Source organism: Carassius gibelio, chromosome B21 (genome assembly GCF_023724105.1).
Source record: "Carassius gibelio isolate Cgi1373 ecotype wild population from Czech Republic chromosome B21, carGib1.2-hapl.c, whole genome shotgun sequence".
NCBI classification, from domain to species: domain Eukaryota; kingdom Metazoa; phylum Chordata; class Actinopteri; order Cypriniformes; family Cyprinidae; genus Carassius; species Carassius gibelio.
Genome location: NC_068416.1, coordinates 13,867,944 through 13,883,801, shown reverse-complemented (window position 1 = coordinate 13,883,801; position 15,858 = coordinate 13,867,944).

The following is a 15,858-nucleotide window of genomic DNA, read 5'->3' as shown; positions in this document are numbered from 1 at the left end:
CAGCAACACATCATTTAAGATCTAACAGCAAAACGGTCATTGTCTTGACCTTGCAAGAACAATGTAGTTTTTCTTTTTTATAGCATTGATCCATTAAAGGTGAAATGTGTGATTTCTGCACCACTTGCACCAACGAATGGAACTATAAAAATAACAATGGGTTTCCTGAACAGTGTGTCGTTTCTGCTCTGCCAAACTAACAATAATGATTTTAATGGGTGCACTTTATTTTACAGTATGTGTACTTACATGTACTTATAGTGTACTTAAAGTGTATTTATCTAAGAAAGTTCTGGTAATACAAGGTAACTACATGGGGTAGGGTTAGGTTTAGGGGTAGGTTCAGGGTTAGTACCTAGTTATTACATAGTTATTGTAATTACTATAATAAGTACATAGTATGTACATGAGGAACAGGACTGTAAAATAAAGTGCTACCATTTTAATTATAAACAATATCATTTTTCAAATGTATGAGTAAAATAGAGCATTTAGTTTTGTTCTATAACAAAGTTACATAGTAAAACATAGTGGATTCTTAAAATCTATAGAATACAGAAATCAAATTAACTAATAAATAAATCACTGATTCATCTGATACTTTGAATTAAAGTGCCTATGTGGCATTTTAGTTAAAAACTGTTTCTAGTTTTTGAGTAGTATTTGGTGAAAATGGGTTACTGAGATTGATCAAAATCAAGTTGTCAACCTAAAGGAAAGCCTCCTTGTTTTGTGCCAGATAAATACTTTTTGTTGTTGTAATAATCCAATTGTACTGCACAGCCCTCTGGATTACTTGATTCTGATTGGTTAATCACAACATTGAGTTGTCAAGTATTTTTTTAGAATGACCAAAGTGTATATTTTACTGTAATACAGCACCATACCACTGCTACTTTTCATATCTTGTATCAACAAACTTATTTATACAATTTGGCTTAAAAAAGGCATCTTTTTTTGTCATTCAAAAAATATCTGTGCATTATGACAAAATAAATTAACATTTAAATCAGTTAAATTATAATACAGTTAATGTTTTATACATACCTACCATTTTATATTGATTGTTTGTAAAAAGAAAACCTATGCTACACTTAACAAGGAATGAATAGTGTAAAACAATTTTGTATGTTTATGTTTATATGCTCATACCTTATTAAACTATAATACAGTAAAAAAAAAAAAAAAATTCATGCATGGCAATTCATCCTACCAGAATGCAATTACAATCTTTAGAGATGTTGTGAAACTTGACAAGCTAATCGGCCAGTCACAGAGATTTGGAGGCACAGCCTTGAGTTTTCAACTGCATTTTCACCAATATACACTTCACATTCATTACACCTGTAAGTTTAGTTTTATTTTTATTTTTTTATTTTTTTACAAGGTGACATGGCCAACTACTGGGGGCTGTTTCATAAAAGACACTAAGAAAATCAGGGATTAAAGTCCAAAACCTGATTTGAAATACTCATTTCTCATTTTAACACTAATTCGATCCAGTTTCAGTGAGATAAGATCATTTGATGGGCATACTTAATCTTAAGCAGCTCTTAAGGTCGATCCAGGGGCAGTTCTAGACCACTGTAACAGGAGGAGTCAGACAGGCAACTTTTGTGCTTGGGCACAATTTACAAATTCATCTCAATATATAGTATTTTCATTCAGTCATGTATCACTGAAATTTCTAGAAGTAATCTATAAGAATTTCAACTTAACTGAATGTTTCATTATGTTTCATTTATTTGACAAATCATTTTGTACTGTAGTGTCAAGGGCATCATGCACTCATTATTTTGAGGGGGCACGAGTGAGGGGGTGTTCATTAATGTCATGTGACACAGTTAGTAAATGCATTTTGCCCCTTTATAGATTATGTTAGCTGATCTAAATTGGGCGATGGTCAGTAGCCGGATACTGCAACTTATAACTTTGCAAAAAAATAAAAAATATATATTAAAAACATAAATAAATAAATTAAACGGTATTCTCCAACAATTAAAATGGTCAGATGCTAACATTCTCTTCTATTATGTGCAACACAAACACCTCTGCTAAAATCTCAGAAAAAGTAGTCTGGGTTTCATGACCATTTAAGTACTAGATATGGGTGTAATACCATAAAATAATTTTAATACGACTGGCTTTGTAGTTAATGTGAATTTAATAAAAACATTGTAAGTTACTAATTAGCTCATCACACTTTCATTGTACAAAAAGAGAGCAAATGTTTACATTATGAAAGAACATTTTCACCTCAGTCCAGCGAGTTCTATATATCTATCTATCTATATATATATATATATATATATATATATATATATATATATATATGTGTGTGTGTGTGTGTGTGTGTGTGTGTATACTGTACACACACACACACACACATATTATATATATATATATATATATATATATATATATATATATATATATATATATATATATATATACATACATACATACATTCTCATTCAAAGAGTTTTCTTTATTTTCATGACTATGAAAATTGTAGAGTCACACTGAAGGCATCAAGGGCTATTTGACCAAGAAGGAGAGTGATGGGGTGCTGCTCCAGATGACCTGGCCTCCACAGTCACCGGATCTGAACCCAATCCAGATGGTTTAGGGGTGAGCTGGACCGCAGGCAGAAGGAAAAAGGGCCAACAAGTGCTAAGCATCTCTCGGGGAACTCCTTCAAGACTGTTGGAAGACCATTTCAGGTGACTACCTCTTGAAGCTCATCAAAAGGAGGCTACTTTGAAGAACCTACAATATGACATATTTTCAGTTGTTTCACACTTTTTTGTTATGTATATAATTCCATATATAATTCCACGTGTTAATTCATAGTTTTGATGCCTTCAGTGGGAATCTACAATTTTCATAGTCATGAAAATAAAGAAAACTCTTTGAATGAGAAGGTGTGTCCAAACTTTTGGTCTGTACTAATATATATATATAAAGTAAACAATCCCCCACAGTGGGGTGCATTCTTGTGATTGGATAAAAAACAAGGGAGATATCTGATTGGTTGCAGATCATTCCCTGTTTAAAACAAGGCATTTGTGTGTTGAGCCAAGTCAGGGGAGTCTCAAAATTCACATACAAATGCAGTGAAGTTCACAGACCGCAAGCAGTTTGTAAATCAAGATATATGTGTGTGTGCATCAGAAATACATTTCTGAATCTTGTCCTGTGCATTTGTGAATCTTGAGTGCATTTATAAATGTTGTTTGCATTTCTGAATTGTGTGTGTATTTCAGAATGTTGTGTGCATTTCAGAATTTTGTGTGCATTTCTGAATTTTACGGAGCCCTTCTGGAACCACTTTGTCAAAAAAAAAAAAAAAAAACTAACTCGTGGCCTCAAGATAAGCTAACTCGTGGCCTCAAGATACTAACTCGTGGCCTCAAGATACTAACTCGTGGCCTCAAGATACTAACTCGTGGCCTCAAGATAAGCTAACTCGTGGCCTCAAGATAAGCTAAGTCGTGGCCTCAAGATAAGCTAAGTCGTGGCCTCAAGATAAGCTAAGTCGTGGCCTCAAGATAAGCTAAGTCGTGGCCTCAAGATAAGCTAACTCGTGGCCTCAAGATAAGCTAAGTCGTGGCCTCAAGATAAGCTAAGTCGTGGCCTCAAGATAAGCTAACTCGTGGCCTCAAGATAAGCTAACTCGTGGCCTCAAGATAAGCTAACTCGTGGCCTCAAGATAAGCTAACTCGTGGCCTCAAGATAAGCTAAGTCGTGGCCTCAAGATAAGCTAACTCGTGGCCTCAAGATAAGTTAACTCGTGGCCTCAAGATAAGTTAACTCGTGGCCTCAAGATAAGCTAACTCGTGGCCTCAAGATAAGTGTATATAAAAGGAGAATGCACAATGGAGCAGCTTTTCTCCCCAAAGCATGCACGCTAGCACGAGTGCATGCACGCTAAATCTGCCACCCATAAGGCTCTTCTTGGTAGGTTAATAGCTATGGATAGAGAGAGTTTGATAAAGCTGTATTTTAGTTTAGGGATGCGTTACCAGGATATACTGAACACACTTGCTTTGCAAGGGATTATTGTCAGTAAAAGGCAGTTAATGAAGACATTGAAAGTTAATGGATTACATCGTCGGCAATATGATAATTTAGAGGATGCTGTCGACTTTATATGTAGTCAACTGGAAGGCCCTGGACAACTTCATGGATACCGGTGGATGTATGTGAAGTGTTTGGAACAAGGCATCCGTGTCAGGAAAGAAGACGTAAGGATCCTTCTGTCTTTGCTGGACCCAGTCAATTCTCAAGCTCGCCAGAGACGACGTCTTAGACGAAGGCAGTATTTTTCACAGGGGCCTAATTTCATATGGCATGTAGATTCCTATGACAAACTCAAGCCATATGGTATATGCATTAATGGATGCATAGACGGATATTCCCGTAGGATTATATGGCTAAGGGCAGCCTACACAAGCAGTGATCCAAAAGTTATTGGAAGCTACTTTGTTGAAGCAATAGAGCAGGCTGGCGGTTACCCAAGGCTTTTACGCACAGACATGGGTACAGAGAATGCTTTGGTAAGAGACATCCAACAGTATTTGCGTCGAAATGATGAAGATGACAGAGCAGGAGAGAGGAGCTATATAACAGGAACAAGCACGGCAAACCAGCGGATAGAGAGCTGGTGGGGACAAATGAGAAAAGAAGGGATTGAACACTGGATCCAGCAACTTGGACAACTCAAGGATGAAGGGCTCTTCTCCGGCGACTTCCTGGACAAAGCACTTGTCCAGTTTTGCTTCATGGCAATCGTTCAGGTAATATAAAATGACCACGATTTTCTGAAAAAGTTAGTAGCTGAAGTTAAACAGAGCGTTCCATAACAGCCCCTTAGAATTTATGCTTTTGGGTGATTGTGATAGGGATTTCAATGTAAATGATTCATAGTAACTATGAATAAATCATGGTGTGCATTCATTGGCATCATTTTACACATTGGTACAACCTAGCAAACCCATAAACTTCCATGGGCTATATTCAAACAGCTGGCTCATATACCTGTTTTATTGAATGAGTTGTGGCTAGGCCTATATATGTAAGCAGAGCTGGGTAGATTAATTATGAATTGTAATCAGTTACTGATTACAGATTACATGAAAGAAATTGTAATCAGTAATCTACGGTATCTCTTAGATTACACATTTTTGGTAACATAATCTGATTACTTTTGGATTACATTTAGATTACATTTGTGCTAACCCTTATTTGATATCACATATATTCAGTTAGCCTAATCTTGTACGTTTTAAAAAAATATATTTAAATATATAAAATATTCACAATAGCTTATTTGTCAAGTGCAATATATGGACAGTTAATACTTAGAAAATACTAACACTAATTTACCTTGTTGTTAGAGTTCACATCTTATGATTTTAAAGCATATTTACTTATAATTAAGTACATTTTGAAAACCAATATTAAAAAACATAAAAAATTCACAGCAATATCACTACTGGGTAAAATATTTAATAAATAAAAAAATAAAAAAAATAAAAGTTAATAAGACTGTATCAATGAAAAAACACCAAACAATATATCTACACTGCGAACGTGAATTTTGAAAAAGACTAAACTCACTCAGCGATAGCATTTCTATCCATCTCAAACCATTTTAAGTGCAAAGTAACAACGAGGAAAAGACAAAAAATAACAACATTACAAAAATGAATATTAAAGAGGATGAAACTCACAGCAATAAAATTGCTAATTACAGGGCTTCACATTAATCTTTTACATGAGCTTGTCCTTTGGACAAGTAAATCAATCATTCACTTGTCCGGGGAAAAAAAATGTTTGTTTGTTTTTTGGCACAAATGTAATTTATTCTGAAACGGTCTCATCAGTGCTCTATCAGGTATTACTTTAATCAGTATATTTTTTTGATATTTGCCTTAAATTGATTGCTGTTACACTTTAACTTTATAAAGGAAAATGATTTCCTAAACTGATGAAATGTAGATGACTACATTTATGTTGAATTCTCACGTGATCAATACATTACGTTTGAATAATAAGACATTGAGTTTGTTATTATTATTAAAATGAAATCAGTATCAACAAACTGTCTAAATGAATAAATTATGTTATTAGATTAATGTTTTACCTTTTTGACATACAAAATATGAAATGTTGGAAAAATGCAATGATAGTTTTAAATATGAAATTAAACCACCAGTAGGTGGTGACAAGTCACTGTTTTAATAAGTGAATCATTGATTCAACCGATTCATTCAAACGGCTGATTCATTCAATAAATGAAGGAGGTAACCGTTTTATAAATGGCTCACTGAATCATTGACTCATTTAAAAATGAATCATTTAGTAACAAAAGACTGTTGCTCGGTTCTGCTTTGGCTTTGCTTAGAATTATTTTTGTTTAAAATTAAGTAAAAATCCACAATGTCTCTTAAATGTAAGTCAGTATTACTTGTTTATTTAACTGATGTATAAAATCAATATCAAATTTGCAATCGAGCTGAAAGTCGGAAAAACATCAATCCTGGTCATGTGATGTTGCACATATTATACAGAATATTTATATTTTTTGTATGGCAGTGTTTTCTTCTTTGTGTGTGCTGTCCTTATGGTTTTGATTTCTCCGCGAGTCAGACACACTGCACGAGCATCAGCTGACTCGACCTTGATACTGTCAATACATTATCTGTTATTAGTCACCGTTTACACTGAAAGTAATAGAATCAGAATCATTCTCTTCAAAGTTTCGGTGATGCCCTAGTTATTGTCGAGCCCATCTAATATATAAAGACCATTTCCAGGTCAAATATTTCATCTTAAAACACTTGAAGTGCATAAGGTAGTAACAATGAAGAAATATCAACATTACAAAAATATATTAAAGGACATGAAATTCCCAATAAATTTGGTAGGTCAAAGATTTCCATTGACAGCTAATTAATCCTTGGCAGGCAGAGTAAAAAAAAAATTAAATGATTAAAGGCCGAGTTCCCCTCCACTTCTGAGCGTGATTCTGACACCCCTCCCCCTCTCCGCCGAAAAAACTCAAAGAATCACGAATTTATAAGCGGCAGGTTTATTAGAAAAAAAATATAAACGTAAAAATAAAAAGAAACTTTGGAGTATCAATGATTTGTGAACGACTTATTACCATTGTGTAAATAATATGTAATAATGTAATCCATCAAAAAGTAACTATAGTCTGATTACGAGTATTTTAAAAAGTAGTTTAGTCTAATTACAAGTACTTGAGTTTTGAAATCTGATTACGTAATCCAGATTACATGTAATCCGTTACTACCCAGCTCTGTATGTAAGTATACTTGGTAAATTTACTTGGATTAAGTTGTATTGTAGTTGCTAGGATTTGCTACGATGAAAAAATGTATAACAACTTAACCTTGTTTTTATATTTATAGTAATTATTGTATAGGCCTAGTATAATAATTATAGTATAGTATAATTATATTATAGTATAGTATAATATTTGTCAGTGTCCGACTGATGTGCTTGGTAGCTCACTGACTCCATTGTAAGGATATGTGGGTGTGCAAAACATGCCTGGCATATTTAGCCCAGTTATTTGATTTCAGCTAATGATTCCGTGATGCAACCCCATAATGCTGCATATCTATTAATAAAGCGTTACTAGGCAAACACATGGTGTAAGACCCCCCCCCCCCCCCCTTCTTTTTCCCTTTATTTTACAGGAGGACCTGAATGAAATAAAAGACGTTTGGAACGCACATCGCATCCGGCCCTCTAAAAACATCAATGTCCCATCAGGAATACCTAATCTCATGTATCTGGCACCTCACCTGTGGGGCGCAGAAAATCTTCTTCTTCCACTCACTGATGACTTAGCCAGTTGCAAAGAGAGGTGCAAGTTTCTTAGTGCAGTTCCATGTGATGAGGACATATTCGATATATGCACAATAATGATGGAAGAATCAGGCTTCGGCTTCCCAATGAGTATGTCACAAGCACTTGACTTGTATGTATCACTGAGGAATATCATCCGCCCAAATGTGTTTCAGTAGCAAACTGCATGAATGTCACCCTTTGTTTCTGCCAAGACAACTCACCAATAATGGGAAGACCCTTTTCAACACCACACCAGAATTAGTGAACACTCATGCAAACCCAGAGGAGATGGGACGAATCACTTGCTTTATTTCATGTGTTTCACATACAATGAAAAAAATGATTCATTGACTTTGCTGAATTTACTAATTGTTTTTACATAAAGTGGTTCAACACAATTGATTTTAGCTACATTTAAACAAATGTATTAAGTTGAACTAAGTTTAAGTTTGTTTGTCCCAAGCATATTTTATAAAGATCAGAACCACTGAAAGCCAATACATTGAATCTAAAATGTACAAAAAACAGCAGATCATTTTCAGAACTTACATGCAGTTGCTATATTGTTTGTGAGCAGGCCTGAGAGTTGTCTGCTAGAACAGTAAAATCCCATGGCATGGTGTGAATCTTTGTTATTGTGCCTATGGAGAATATTACACTATTCTTACCTGACTGACAGTGACATGCAGTCAATCTCAGTAATTGGGGAGCCACTGAAGCAACGGTAATTTGATTGTCACCCAGTTCAAGTCTACCATCTGTTTGTTATATTAAACAGTCCCAGTTATTACATTATAAATACTGAATTCTTATTTTAGTCTGCATAGTAATCTCAGTGACTTCCGACAGTTTACAATTAACAAATTAATAACCTAATCATACTGCAGCCATGTGCAATCAGTTCATTTTTTTTCAAGCTTAACTTTAACCTTCCAAAATAACTTTGAATATTCACAAGAAAGAAAATCATATCTAAATAGAAAATGTTTGTTTGTTCTCTGTGTTTACTTGCCCACCCATAGGGTATAACATCACAGGGATTTTTGAACAGTCATTAGTTTAACTTCATTTAGCTCAAATCTCCACCTGCAGCTGAGAAGGAGGTGCAAGCAAGTAAGCAAAGCTGTAATTTAGAATCTGTATATTAAATGTGTGAAATAAATTGAATAAATATGTCATTAAAGTCAGTCAGTCCATCATGCTTATTTTTTAAGAACTGTGTGTGGTCCTTCCCTTTGGGTATCCTGAGAAGTTTTCAGAGCATTAGAGGGGTTCCGGGTGTTTGGATGGTGTATAACATTATGCACTGCACTATGCATTATGCACTTTACAATGAATCAGTTAACAGAGTCTTGTCCATGTCTATGCAACTATGTTACATCATTGAAAAAGCAACCACACAAATGCAAAGTAAAATCTTGTTTTGAAATTTATTTATCTTATTTGAACAGTAAGCCTTACTTTGGCTAACGTGAATGTCAGCAATTATACAACAGGCACTCAGAACAGGAGTTAACTAATGTCTTTATAACATTTCTGCAATTCAAATATAATAAAGGGCAGGGTGCTAATCCCTTTTCTGAAGTCACATTACAGACAAATTCTTTCATAGTTTTAAATCACATAGATAAACATATATGAAATGTTGGGGAAAAACTACAGCTATTTCCCAGTATATTTATCCATTCCTCTTTAGGCCGGTAAATGTTAGTGGAAAATTACCTCCTGCAGGTGAGAGCACACATTGATCCCACCCCCCACCCCCAATCACCAATCTGTACCTGCAATTCAAATTTGGTTCTGTTCCCTCCTAAAATCCTGTTAATTTCTTAACCCTGGGTTACATTAATAGCTCACAATACACCCATGTTAAACAGACCTGAACAGTCTACTGAAAAAGGAGCAATAAACAAATAACACCTACTCTCTATATAAACAAAAGGCAAAAAATTTACCTTCAAAATTATAAGAGAGCGCATTAGATTTTACTATCAGTCAGGTCATGGAATGCAAGTATTTTCAGTAAATCTAATGACTAATTTAACTAAATAATTAATAATTAAACTAAAACATAATATGCAAATCTCGAACTATGAACCATAGAGTAGGTTACCTGAGCTTATCAAGGATACTTATTTCTTTTAAAACGTGGAACTTCTATTGCACAAATGCTGAAAAAAAGTGGTTGAAGTACAACCCCTTAACTTAAGAGGAAAGCAATACCCCTTTTAAGACACATCTGTCTGATGTAAAACTACTTAAATATACTACAAATATATTGAATTAAAACATTGACTATTTGGTAGTTGTTTTGTTTTATGCTTATTAAACATTAGAATTTGTTGTAAAATTATCTACTTTATGCTATCATAACTCAGATTGTATCTTTTTTTTTTGTTTGGCAAATATGCACTCAGTCACAATCAAATATTGTCATTCTGTGAATGCAAATTCTGCTAGCTTTAACTCAATCAGGCTGCACATTTTAAAGATAATCCAATGTCAAAGAGAGCTTGTGTTAAATAATAAGAACAAAAAGTTAAATGCTGAAATCATGCCTTTTGCAACTTAAACATTATATTTTATATGTTCTTTCCAGAAATTGTTGGTGCTACCTATTGGCACTCACCCTTCTGGCCTAGATGATATCCATTACCCATACTGAGCTTGTGAGGATAGTATTGAAATCACTACGGAGGTCTGGATAATTGTTGTATCCTACAGGTAGCTTTAAAAGGCAGCCACATGTATGTGATTGTGGTCTTCGCTCGAAGTCTGAGGTTTCAATGAACTCTATCTTAATTGGTTTTTCCATCAAATTTGAACCAGTGCAGAAGCGGAGGAAAAGCTGGAGGGTTCTCAGATCAACTTCACCTACATATCTCTTCAGGTAGCGGGCAACTGCTTTTTCGGGTGCAGACATCACATCTGGAAACTGCAGGAGGTCCTTTACAGCTTTCCCAGTTGGGGTCTTCTGATCTATGACATGATGCAGAGCATCTGGTGGCAACACACTTGCTAAGTGCACCACGATAGGACGCCAACACTCGATTACATACATTGGTGCCTGTATGAGAGATTTGTGTCCCATCTGTGAGAGCAGTGGGATCAGATTGTCCTTTGTAGGAACCTGCTGGCACTCGTGTGGCTCAAGAGCATCAAATAGTGAATCACTGTCAACAGAGTCAAAGTCTTCCAAAGCCTTTTGAAGGACCTCTCTCTCCTGTTCAGACACATACTGCAAGAAGGTGTCCTTTAAGCTGCTGAAGGTTGTGGAGTACAGTACCTCTTCAAGGAATGGTGTCGCCAGTTTCACTGGGAAATAGCGAGCAATCTTCCACCCTACTACTAAGATTCTAGCGATAGCCTGCCACTCTTCACACTGATAATCATGCCTAATAAAGGGTACTTTCACATCCCCTCCCATGGTGCACCTTTCATAAAAGTCTGTCCAAAACTCTGTGAAGCAGTCCCGGGTCACTCCACTTCCCTCTCCTTCTTCAAGTTTTCCATTAGGTAGGCGCATCTTAATAAACACATCAGTGTTTAAAATATCTGGGTTTGTGAAGGCTTTGATTAGATCAGTGAGACAATGCCCCCGCCTAATAATCAGTGTAACCGAAGCACGTTCACCCAGTGTCTGGTCATTCCATGGCTCTGCAACAAGGCCGCCAAATCCCTGTGGTGACTGTTCAGTTGAAGGAGCTGGTTGAGGTTCGCCTGGGCTCTGTGGTGGCAGGTCATTCCATGACACAGTGTCATCTCTCTGTGGTGGTTGGTCATTCCATGGCACAGTGTCATCCAACTGCACATCTTCAGTTGCCACAGGCCCAATTATAATCTCGAGGTCGATCTCTTGGTGAACTATGTCATCCATATCTTGTACCTCAGTTGAAGCATGTGACTCATGTCCTGTGAGATCAACAGTTGGGGTTGAAGTTAAATGCATCTCTGCTTCCTCTTCCTCAGAGGACAACTCCACATTTACTCTTTTGGTATAAAGATACAGTCTAAGAATTTTTACTTTGCTTTCTTCATACAAGTTATCCACAGTGCTCCAACTGTTGACGTGTACCTGAGACGATTCAATTTCAGTTGAATAATGTGAGAGCCTTTTCTTTTTTTTTGAAAAACCATTTGGAAAAAACAGGTCTTCAGCTAGTTTTTTTATTTCTACTACTGTTTTATCCTTGTCAATTGTCAGATGTCTCGTTCCTCCCCCATTGATTGCCTTTACTTGTTTGTACCGTTTGTCTTTTTCATTAAAGTCCATCCATCCAAGTTCAACCCGTCTATCCTTTTTTTTGGCATTTGCATTTCCTGCCAATGGCTTTTTTTTCACAGGTACAGGTGCTTCTACAGGTGCTTCTCCAGATAGTCTCTGACGTAGCCTTGTCAGTATAGACTCTTTCCTGCTCTTTGTGTTTAGTGATGCATTTGCTTTCCGACAGAAGGCCACAGTAGCTATTCTATCTCCAGCTTTAGGGATGTACTTTGCCAGGTCTCCGTCATTCATTACAGGGATCACAGATGCATCAATCTGGAAAAACAAAAATTGGGAGCATGTTTAGATTGACCTATAAATAGTAAAAAACATTTTTATAATTTTAACATTTTTTAACAATGTTTTATTTGTCATTATATATGATCAACGTTTGTAATGAATAATTCATGAAATCACTATATATTACTTTATGGAACATTCAGGTTCTGTAGTCTTAGGCTTTTGGTTCTGCTTGAGGTTTCTGTAACTTAAAAGGACGTTTTTCCTTGCATCTGTTTCCTAGTGCTTGCTCTTGGTGGGAATTGTTGGGTTTCTGTAAATATCAAAGAGTACTGTCTAGACCTGCTTTTTTATGAAAAACACTTACATAGCTGTTGTTGTGATTTGGCCCTATATATATAACATTTAATTGAATTTAAATATGCTACATTCTTTGCCAGATTCCTTGTTTTCTGTTAAAATCTTTCTGAATTCTGTATTTTCAATTTAAGCACCTTTTTGTCATCAGAAAGTGTGTAATCAAGTGGTGGTGAATAAAATGTAAACAATTCAATAATAAAATTTTACAAATTGTATCACAAAAACACAACTCAAATACATGTGCAATTATTTATGTGGACAGTTCTCAATAAATGTAGGCTACTAAAACAGTAGGATGTAAAACAAGCTATTATAATACTATTTGATATTAGAATGAATGCATTGTTGCAATACATGTCTTGTGAATTGTCCCATTTCAAATAAGTTATTGCTTGACGGCCTCCATGCTGCTGAACACAGGTCTGACGACACTACTGTCTGCTGGGTAGCACACATTCTTCTATAAAAAGCTTGACAAAACAATTTTTTTTTTTTTTTAGCATAACCTGACTCCTCCCACACAACCACGGAATCTACAATGAACTGGGCTAGACTCTTGCATCTGCCAATGTGTGTCTATGTTTTATGATTGTATGCAGTTGCCCAATAGCATTAAGTTGCAGACATGCAGCCAGTTGGGTTCTGCAGTGGGCAAGTAAGTAGGTTATTTTGAGTTAACCACGAAGAAAACCTGCACAGAGCACTTTAGAGATACAGCGTAAATTGCCATAGCAGCATACCTCGGGTAAAACCAATGCACCTTTCATAGTGCAGGTTAATCGGGAAGTTACACCGGTCGTCACAAAGTTATTCCTGAAATTACTTGGATAAGCCAGTTACCTCGCTTCGTAATACTCGCTAAGTTAAATAATACCAAAGTTCCAAAAGAATCTCATCAAAGTTAAAAATAGTAATCAAGGATGGATAATTTCAATGTACTTGATAAACCCGTGATATCTTCTCCGGGTGTAAAATGAAAATAAAAGCGTAACCTTTTCATGGAACCTAACTAAAGCAGCACGTTAGTGATGAGGCAAAAGCTCACTGTATTCATACTCTGCAGTCACGTCACTACCATCGATACCTGGCGGGCAACAAATGCTGAGAGAATGACGTTATTGCCTGCCAGCCAGTACTTGTGACGTCACGTGCAAAGTATGAATTAATAGGATCTTGCCAGGACGTTGCCAGTTTTAATATACAAAAGTTGGTGTTTTGAGGTGTAAATAATCGTCGCCTGCATGCCTATCGCCTGAATGATAGTTGTTGTGAGATTGGATGCACACTTGGATGCATTTTGTCAGCATTTGTTGCCCACCAGGTATCCATGGCAGTGACGTGACTGCAAAGTATGAATTGCATGTTTACGTTTATCACAACAACAAAGTTGTCAGGCATCTATGTAATCTGAGGAGATTTACGTTACAAACATTAACCAAGTGTTGTATTATATATCATTGCAATTACTTGGTTTTGTTTCACTCAGAAATATGAAATGTGAATGTATCTGCTCTGCTAAAGAACAAACTTTTAATGTATAAAAAACATACTTTAACTTACATTTTGTAATTTACTTGCATTTTTTAAGTTATCATCATTATTATTATTATTAATCAAACATCCAAGCTGCAGTTTGATATTACATTTAAAAAAGATTTATGAAAATGACAAGAACGGAGTTCTTGCAAAAGGTAGCCTATGCAATTTTTTAGTTTAATTAAATGTACAATTTATATATTTTGGTTGCATCTGTGAGTTAATAAAAACATAACTGGTTTTGTGAAAATAATATTCAAATATCGATTAATCGATCGATATAGCACTGAATCGTTTTGCAGAATTGTTAAGGTATCTGCAAATATCGTATCGCTGGCTGTGAGAATTTATATCAAATTGTATTGTAATGAACGGTCCAATTTAAACCTCTAATGTAAAGTGGCTTAGCTTACCTTTTCATTTTCCAGCTTCTGGATAAATTCCTCATCAATTTCCCGCTGGATTAAAAAATCTCTCAGCTCAGCATCCATTCTTTTTCTCTCCTGTGTAAAAGGGAATAAATGTTGTATAAATTCAAAACTTGCATTACTTTTGCGATTTACAGAGAACTGTAGATTGTATAGTATCAAGATTACTCTTGTTGATCTCAGTATGGAGAAAACTCATAAAGAGCCAAAGGGAGAGTGGATATTTGAAGTTGCTGGCCTCTACTACTCATCAGGGAAAAAAAATGCACTAGTGAATGAATTAGAATTATTATTACTGTGCGATATGGACAAAAAACCCTATCACGATTTTTTGAACAATTTTAAGATATTGATTTTAATCACGATTTTGACACACACAGACATGCTTTACAGTCATAAATGCCTTCAGCATAAATTTGAAACATATTTCCAAAAGAAAACCAATGAGAGCTTTATCAAAAAGTTGTAACAAAACCAGATGCGCGTGGCCAGATCATAGACTGTATAATGCACAGATACACGCTGCTTTACAACGTGCCTCCTCTCGCTCAACCTGTGTCATGTGCACTCACAACTCTCTCTGTGCTCACGCACAAGATATTAAATCTTTTCGCACCCTTCTATTAATAACCTTTTCTGTTCTCATCTTTTACCGCGTGCAGTGTGAACGTTCTGTTCCGTTAACATGGGCTCAAAAAAAAAAGGCTAAGCATCACAGACAGAGTGTGTGAACCTGGAGTTAGGCATATGCCCAGTCTGCTCTGTTCTCGTGCTCCACATAGGTGCACTGCATCCTGATTGGTTCAGATAACATACAGCGGCAGGTCGGGGCTGCAGAAAATCGTGCCATAAAGCGATTTAGAAATCGTGCACACTCAAATCGCGATATTTTTTCGATTTCGATTAATCGCACAGCCCTAGAATTAATATAGTATGGATATGTACTTACATAATTATGAAAAACATCTTAGTAGGTAAATGAGGAGAGACAGTAATCCATTATAGGCAAAGATTGTGTCATATTGGTAGGAAATGCATTATTCCAATACTATTAATAGGCTACTCTAATATTAACTGAATATACACAGCTGCTCATGATTGTGAGCATGGTAGGTATTAATACAATCTGTCACCTGTTAACCAATC